Source organism: Octopus bimaculoides, unplaced genomic scaffold (assembly GCF_046866305.1).
Source record: "Octopus bimaculoides isolate indiv1 unplaced genomic scaffold, ASM4686630v1 contig91, whole genome shotgun sequence".
Taxonomy (NCBI): Eukaryota; Metazoa; Mollusca; class Cephalopoda; order Octopoda; family Octopodidae; genus Octopus; species Octopus bimaculoides.
In genome coordinates, this window is record NW_028315341.1 from 52,972 (window position 1) to 62,500 (window position 9,529).

At 40.9% G+C, this 9,529-nt stretch overlaps 1 protein-coding gene across 5 annotated transcripts in view; it reads left to right on the forward strand.

Moving 5' to 3' along the window:
- The window catches only part of LOC149129235 (uncharacterized), an 83,142-nt gene that overhangs the window by 169 nt on the left and 73,444 nt on the right, over window positions 1-9,529 (forward strand). For all 5 annotated transcript variants that reach the window (XM_089346686.1, XM_089346681.1, XM_089346684.1 and 2 more), the window contains exon 2: window positions 9,040-9,303. The gene's annotated coding sequence lies outside the window, so the exon portion shown is untranslated. The remainder of the gene's footprint in view (window positions 1-9,039; window positions 9,304-9,529) is intronic.

Genomic DNA, 9,529 nt, shown 5'->3' on the forward strand with positions numbered 1-9,529 from the left:
ATTTATATAAGCGTAGAACAATTACTTCCCTATTTTCTTCCAATTTCTTCCAGGTTCATTTTATGTCAAAGCAATTCTTAACGTATTAACACAGAATTCTCGCATCAATACAGCCGGGTGTGTTTTGAGGGAGATTTGGCTGCTATTTCTACTAGGTCTATCTATCATGTATATGTCTGAATTTTTATTTTTCATTCACAGATTTGTATTTCAAACAGTTAACATAATCTTTTCTATAAATCAACTTATCAACACACACACATACACACGCGCAAGCACACACACACACATGAACACACATACACGCACACACATACACACACACACACACATGAACACACACACACACACACACGTCCATGTTGTCTCTCTTCGGTGCACATTGAGATTAGACACTGAGGGAAAATGGCTGTAACTTTTTTAGTTTTTAATTTTGGCAATTTTCGCTTTCGATAATGTGTTCTACATATCACGGTCGTGCGATTCCCCCTTTTACTCTTTTACTTGTTTCAGTCATTTGACTGTGGCCATGCTGCAGCACCGCCTTTAGTCGAGGAAATCGACCCCAGGACTTATTCTTTGGATGCCTAGTACTTATTCTATTGGCCACTTTTGCCGAACCGCTAAGTTACGGGGACCTAAGCACACCACCAGCGGTTGTCAAGCGATGTTGGGGGGACAAACACAGACACACATATACATATATATATATATATATATATACATATATACGACAGGCTTCTTTCAGTTTCCGTCTACCAAATCCACTCACAAGGCTTTGGTCGGCCCGAGGCTATAGCAGAAGACACCGAAGGTGCCACGCAGTGGGACTGAACTTGGAACCATGTGGTTGGTAAGCAAACTACTTACCACAGAGCCACTCTTGCGCGTATCACTGTGCATATATTTCGGCTTTGTGCTTGATAAATGTCTGAAAGTTCTCCCACTTCATATCATAATGTACGAACGAACGTACGTACGTACGAATGTACAAAAGAACGAACGAACGTTATGTACGAAGGAACGAACGAACGAACGAGGAAACGAACGTACCTCAGTACGTACATATGAAAGAACGAACAAACGAACGCATGTACGTACGTATGTACGAACGAACGAATGAACGAACGCATGTACGTGCGTACGAACAAAAGCATCTACATACGTCCACACGTACGAACGGGTGAATGAACGTACGTACGTATGTACGAACGAACAATAGTACGTACGTACGTACAAACGAACGAAATGAAGGAACGAGTGAATGTACGAACGAACGAATGAATTTACGTACGTATGTACGATCGAACGAAGGAACGAACGAATGCAAGAATGTACGTAGGAACGTACGTTCTTACGAACGAACGAACGAATATACGAACAAACGAACGAACCTCTGTAATTATTTGTATCTAAAGCGTCACCTTTACCTTTGTAGCAGTTGACTATGGTGCTGCTACACCAGTCATTGGGTATGACTCCTTCATGTATCACCTGGTTAACAATACGGGTGACTAGGATACATGAATATTTTCTTAAGGATTTTCTTGCCAAGTTTCATGCAGTAATATCAAAAGATCTGGCTTTAAAGATGCTTTCTTTTTATTTTTAGGAAGTGTCTTGTCCATCATGCCTCAGAGGTGTTCAGTAGGGTTCATATCTGGTAACTGGCTTAGCCATGGAAGCTTTTTAAGGCCATTCTCTTCCAACTAATCTTGGGTCTTTTTAGCTGTACAAGAAAGCTCTATCTTCCTTAAATAGTGTTCTTTAATCATTTCACCGCTGGAGGAGATAGGAAAAAGTTCTTTCTACAATATGGACACATAATTATTTGAGTTTATGTATTCCTTACACTCCACCATTTACGATTGACCATTGCTCCAGATTGCTCACCAGACCATCACAAGTTTCATTGTTGGCTGCAATCTATTCACATGAAAAGTTTGGTGACAGAGTCTCCAGACCCACACTCGACCAGTGTCAGAAAATACAGCAAATCTGGACACATCAGAGAATATGACAGTGTCCCAAAGTGTTAGTGGCCTCTCTACCCTCTCACTTGTCCAATCGTTTCTCCATTTGATATTGGCTGGTTGAAGCAGTGTCTTCCTTCTCGCTTCTCTGCCATAATAGCCAATTTTGCAGAGATACCTGTCAGCTATTCTGGGACTGACATCAACTTGTTCTGCTCTGTCAGAGGCCTTGCAATGAGGATTATCTTCCACACTTCTCTTAACAAAGCAAAGGGTTCTGTCAGAGGGCCTTAGTTGACCTGGGCAAGGTGATATGAACTACTTCTTCATCTGGGGAATTGAACAATTACTTTATTAACTGTAGAAAGTGGAATCACCAGGTTTTTCTGTGGTTTTAGGCTAAGTCAACCTTGAAATTGACCCAGTATATGGCCTCTTTGTAATTCGGACAGTTCCAAGGCTTCTTTTGTACATGGCATGATTAAACAGTCTACTTCTTCCACAAGCTTCTCTCAACTGTTAGAGATCGGCACTTCTTCAGTCAGCTGTCCTCATCTACATGCATCGCATGACCATACCAGCTCAGTCATCTCTCTTGCACACTACACCTGTTGCTTCTTATGCCTAACTCTTCTCTCAAAGCATTTAGATTTTATTGTACATGCACACTGACCATTGCACATCTAGTGAAGCGTGCTAGCTTAAATTCCTCCAAGCCTATACACGTCCTCTGCAGTCACAGCCCATGTTTAACTGCCATGTAGCATAGCTATCTGCATACAGGCATCATAAATTTGCCTTTCACTCTGAAGGAGAGACCCTTAGTTACCAACAGAGGAAGGAGCTCTCTGAATTTGCTCAGCCTATTTTTATTCTCGCAGCCACACTCTTGGTTCATCCACCTCTGCTACTAACTCTGTCACTTTGATAACATAAGTTATCAACTATCTCTATTGTACTCTTCTGGCATTTGATGAAGTCTATTTTTTTGTGCTTGTTGTACCTGTGCACCTTCCACATACAAAAAGTATTTTCCCAGTTTACCTTCCTCTGATATTGCTACACCTTATGTGTTACACCAAGTACATCTTATGGAATTTCTACCTACCCGTTTCTTACAGATTAAGCATTACCATCTACCTGATTTGTCTACTTTCCTACTTATTAAGATTTCAGTTTTTGGTAGGTTAACTCTGTGGCCTTTCGATTCTAGACCTTGCTTCCCCACGAGAAATTTGTTCCCTAGTTCTTGTAGTGATTTAGTTATAAGAAGAAGGTCATCAGTAAATAAGTCTGAAAACTGTTTGCTTTCACAAACACTTTATGTACACAGATTGAAGCAGTGAGAAAAAAAAAAAAGGTCCTCAGTATACCTGAAACGTGAAGAAAAACATGGTGGATAACGAAACGAATAATGTATGGCTAATTGAATGTAATGTGATAAATGATAATATATGTGTGTTTAGTTGTAATCCTCTATGCCCTCCCCCAAGTCTTTTGAGGGAAGCAAAGAAGACTGATAATATGTATTAAATGGTTAACGGAAATGTGATAATTAGTGTGAAAGACAGTTAATGGGGTGACGATCAAGGGGCAATGTGTCCGTTGTGCGTCAGGCTTTTGTGTCTGTCTTCACTATTGTGCAGAGCGACAAACAAGTGTGTGTCTCGGTCAGGTGTATTTCTGTATTGTAGCAATGTGCGCTGGAAACTGTCTGTGCTAAGGAAGCCATTGGTGTCCGTGTTGTTTGTAACGAGGCGCTTTATTGTCTCAATACTGACTTCGGGGAAATGCAACGGAGGTGATTCTGTGGTGTACTCCCCAATTGTGGAAGAAGGTCCTCCGTCCAATATCAGCTCATAGCTGATGCTATATATCACAAAGATGTGGCTTAGGGTGGCGATAAGTGCTGGTGCGCCATTCGATGCTTTTTTCACAATGGTTTTCTAGACCTGTTGGGGCATACCACCATTATGTGTACCAATGGGGTTAGGCTTGACAAGTTGAATGTCCTGGTCGAGACCTGCTTTCACTTCCTCTTGCCAAGGAGCCAGAACTGGTATGATGGGTGACTGGTTTAGTTTTGGGATCTGCTATTAAGCAGATCGGTGTGCCAGACATCTTGGGGAGTTGCTGATGGTCGCAGACGTTGAATGTGCTGGAGCTGTAGTATTATAGCAGCCATTTCTCCAGGTGAACACGTTTTTCCTCAGTGATCGGGAATGGTAGTGAAGTATGAGGAGGGGTTGTATTTGTTGTAGGTGGTAGGCGCATACATTCTGTGTCATTGTCGCAGATGATCAATGAGGCTTGTTAGTACCCCACAGAGTGTTTACAGGCCAACTTGTGGTGCAATCGGTTGCAGGATGGAGTACGTTGGTCATGTTGGCTCGCTTTTTGTCACAAAAAAGTCTGACAACTGTTTGCTTTCACCAATACTTTATGCAGATTGAAGCAATGACAAAAGGGTCTTCAGTATACCTTAAATATGAAGGAAAAGATGATGGATAATAAAACAAATAATGTATGGCTAATTGAATGTAATGTAATAAATGGTAATATATGTGTGTTTAGTTGTAATCCTGTAATCAGCATAGAGGTGTTCCTAGGGTCTGCCTGTATGACTATGATATCAACAAAAGTCAAGTACAGAGGTTTATATTTGGTTTGGTAGTTCTTCTGCAGTTGTCTTACCAGAAATATAGCATCACTGGTGCTTCTTCCTGATACAAAACCAAATTGCATCTCATCTCGATTAACGCTCTTCCTAATCAGTTGGCCTATGATCCCCTCTGTGACTTTCATCATCTGAAGAAATTAGTGCCGGTGCAATCACTGTATTTTTAAAGCACACATAATTCATATGTTAACATAGTGTCAATGAGAAAGTGCTCGATTTTCAAAATTGAAAATAGAGTCCAATATTACAAGAGATCGATGTCTATCTATATACATACATATATGCGGGGTAGCCATGTGCTTTCTCTGCAGCAACACACCTCTACCTGTCCCTCTGTCATACTACAGCTGAGGATGAAGCCACCTCTCTCACTACTAGCAATCTACTCTGCCTTGAAATTTACTTGGTAATTTTACTAGTGTCAGTGTTACCGAAACTGTTCTCAGACATAGAGAAACCATGTCAAAACACACATTAGAGCTAAGTGTAGTAATTCGTCTCAGATCATGTGAAATAGTCCAACCCATGACAGCCTGAAAAACGAATGTTAAATGATGATGATGATACATATACATGTTAATTGTATTTCTTATTTTCATTGCAATAATTAATTTGTTTGTATTATAAATAAAAAAACATCAACTTCATTTCGCATGATAATGATTAGTTTGAGGACTTGTGGATGCAATGTACTGTGTGAGTATAAGGACAACTGTATTTAGTAAACAAGTGTATTTCATGATTCGACCCCTTAAAAAAAAATTTGACCCTCAAATGTTGTTGTTTGATATTTTGCTCGTTGTTTGCATATCATGTTTTGTATTATAGGGGGCAAATTGCCAAAGGTAAGTGGTTTTTCTAATTTTGTTGAGGGTTTGTTGTTAGGATTGGGGTTCAGGACTTTAGACCATATTAGGGGTTAGCTTGGGGATTTGTGAACGGTTTTTAGAGAGATTAGTTAGGTTAGAGATCAAAGTTTGAACTAGGGGTTAGGCTTTGTGGTGATGGGGAGGGTAGAGATTAAACAGCATCAGTATTGAAGATGAAGGTGTATTGTGAGTGTTGATCATAGTTTAATGTTGGGTTTAGCAGTGAAAATCAGGGATAAGGGCTAAGGTTAGTGTTTTGTGCGATCATGCCTCATCCCCTACTAGAATAGGAGAAATATAACCACGGAAAGCATCATATAGTTCGTTCTTCGATTGTTAACCATAATTCACAGGACATCGTGGTGTCGAGGGCAGGTAGGGATTACCCATAGGACACGTAATGCCACACATCTGCAACATTGCTTTGCTTTGTAGACGTCACTGCCAATCAGAATGCCTGGCAACAGGCAGCTTCAATGAAAGCATCACCCGACAAGGTCTGCTGCCCCATCATCACTTGATGCCAGTCGTGCCTGGCTGAGAGAAGTCTCCTATGGAAACAGGGCCTGGACCAGCGTCAACGTAACCCTGGTCAATATGAAATTGATTGCCGCTCACATTAGCTCTATAGATCTCAGTGCCGTGACCCTACAAATATCTGGGACTGCTCCATCATCTGCAAAGTGCACGTCCCGTCTATTTGCGTACACCATTCCTTCAAGTGACAAACTTGTTTTTCTCCAAGGACGTGCGTGCCACTCTCGTATTAGTTATCCCCACATCTCCAGAACTGGTGAATGGTGTGTCAATGTAGGCATCCTGATGGAAACATTTCGAAACTCTGTTATCTGCTTCTTATTGACATCGATTGGAAAAGGGAAAACAACCTCTACTATTGCGTTCTGTTGTTTGTTTAGACACAGATAGATATATGTAGCTTGCTTACCAACCACATGGTTCATGGTTAAGTAGCTTGCTTACAAACCACATGGTTCCGGGTTCAGTCCCACTGCGTGGCACCTTGGGCAAGTGTCCTTCTACTATAAGCCACGGGCTGACCAAAGCCTTGTGAGTGGATTTGGTAGACGGAAACTGAAAGAAGCCCGTCTTATATATATATATAGGTGTAGGAGTGGCTGTGTGTTAAGTAGCTTGCTTACAAAGCACATGAATATTTTTTTTAAATTAATATTTTTTAATGAAATTTTCTATTCAAATAGTATTTATTATGGAGATTCCGAATATACAAACAAATTTAGTGAAAGTCTTTTGGAATAGGGGTGGGGGGACAGTATAGACGGCTATATTAGAAGACACCTGCCCAAGGTGCCGCACAGTGAGACTGAACCCCCGGAACCATGTGGTTCATAAGCAAGCTACTTAACACACAGCCACTCCTGTGGCAACAGGAAGGAGAACTATGTCTATTGGCCTCCAGCGATAAGCGAACAGTCCTCACTCACATTAAGTGCATGGCTGTCCACCAAGAAGATGTCATAATCGCTTGTGTGCAAGTACGGCAAATGTGCCTGGATCGGGGCGATATTTGTAGGGCAAGTGTCTTCTACTATAGCCTCGGGGCCAACCAAAGCCGTGTGAGTGGATTTGGTAGACGGAAACTGAAAGAAGTCCACCATATATATATATATATATATATATATATATATATATATAGGTGTAGGAGTGGCTGTGTGTTAAGTAGCTTGCTTACGAACCACATGGTTCCGGGTTCAGTCTCACTTTGTTGCAGCTTGGGCTAGTGTCTTCTAATATAGCCGTACTTATTGTCCCTCCACCACTATTCCAAGACACTTTCAACGGAAATTTGTGTATATACAGAATCTCCATAATAAATAATATTTGCATAGAAAATTTCATTAAAAAATATTCATTTTTCTCAAAGTTATGACCTTCCAAAATCCTTAGGGTACAATTATGCCCTTATCTCCATGGTTTTAAAGGGAGATAATACTTAAATGCTTGCAATTTTAAAGTCATTGCAAGAGTTATCCTTCTTGACAAGTAAGGGAGGTAATTGGAAAAGACGTCTTGGAAAATGGAAATCGTTATAGTTATCTCCCTTAGATTGTGAATTATATTTTTGAATTCAAAAATAATTTTTTATCAAAGGGAGGTAACTATAACAATTTACCTTTCATAAATTTCAAACACGTCTTTTCCAATAACCTCCCTTACAAGACAAGAAGAATAACTCTTGCAAATACTTTAAAATAGCAAGTATTATCTCCCTTCAAAACCATATAGATAATGGCATAATTGTACCCTAAGGAATTTCGAAGGTCATAACTTCGAGAAAAATGAATATTTTTTCATGAGATTTTCTATGCAAATATTATTTATTATGGAGATTCTGAATATACAAAAATTTTCGGTGAAAGTGTTTTGGAATTGGGGTGGGGGGACAGTATAGACGGCTATATTAGAAGACACCTGCCCAAGGTGCCACACGGTGAGACTGAACCCCCGGAACCATGTGGTTCGTAAGCAAGCTACTTACCACACAGCCACTCTTGTGACAATAGGAAGCAGAACTGTGTCTATTGTCTGTTAGTGCTTTCTCTACCGTAATGTTCACGAATTTGAGAATCCTCCTTCCACTAGCAATTACAATTTTATTCGTTGATCATTTTTTGCCTGTAACCCTTGCTTTGCTTTGTAGACGTCACGGCCCATTGGAATACCTGGCAAGAGGCAACTCCTATAAAAGTCTCATCCGAGAAGGTCCGCCACCCCGTCTTCTCGCAGCTGGGTCTAGCGAAGAGTGGGCTTATTTTCAGTTGAGATATTCATACCAGAAACAAGCCATTGGACATAGGTGTAACGGCGTAGTCTTTGAGCTTCTCGAATGCTGCAACGAGACCCTCAGAATACATGCCACATGGACGTTCGGTGCATTGGCCTCCAGCGATAAGCGAACAGTCCTCACTCACATTAAGTGCATGGCTGTCCACCAAGAAGATGTCATAATCGCTTGTGTGCAGGTATGGCAAATGTGCCTGGATCGGGGCGATATTTGTAGGGCAAGAGTCTTCTACTATAGCCTCGGGCCAACCAAAGCCGTGTGAGTGGATTTGGTAGACGGAAACTGAAACAAGTCCACCTTATATATATATATATATAGGTGTAGGAGTGGCTGTGTGTTAAGTAGCTTGCTTACGAACCACATGGTTCCGGGTTCAGTCCCGCTGTATGGCACCTTGGGCAAGTGTCTTCTACTATATGTATGTCTCATAAGATTAATGTAATATAAAGCTGAAGCAAATTAATACCAAATATACAGTGCGTGTGTTTTTATTGGCTAAACTAGTAACATGACCATCCCCAAGTACCACAACATATATATATATATATATATATATATATATATAAAATCCCTACACATTTATTTATTTTCTCTCTCCTTTTTTTTACCTCTTAATCTTTTCTGTCAAAGTGCATATGCTCCACACACACACACACTCGTGTCTACTTTTCTCTCTCTTTCTCTCATTCACAGAGGTACTGACTCGATGCTCAAATCCAACAATCGACCCTCCTCCAGGCCAAGCCACAGCAACCCAACCTCCCTGTTGCAGTTCTTGTGTCCCATGATGAAACTGAGCCAGGCTCCCCTCCCAGTCTGGAGCAGCTACAGCTGAAGTTGGACCTGTCATGCTTGATTAATCAGGTGTTCGTTTCCGCTGTCAAGGTCTTCACTTTACCATTCCGGTGTCATGAAGAGTCAGGCTTCGATGTGGAACATGTTGCCGTGGAAACTGTGGTAAGTATGTTCTTGAAGTCTCATCTTTTACTTTGTTTCAGTCATTAGACTGCGGCCATACTGGAGCACCTCCTTTAGTTGAACAAATCAACCCCCAGGACTTATTCTATTGACCTCTTTTGTTGAAATGCTAAGTCACTGGGATGTAAACACACCAACATTGGCTGTCAAGTGATAGTAGGTGGACAAACGCACACATACATAATGGGCTTCTTTTAGTTTCTGC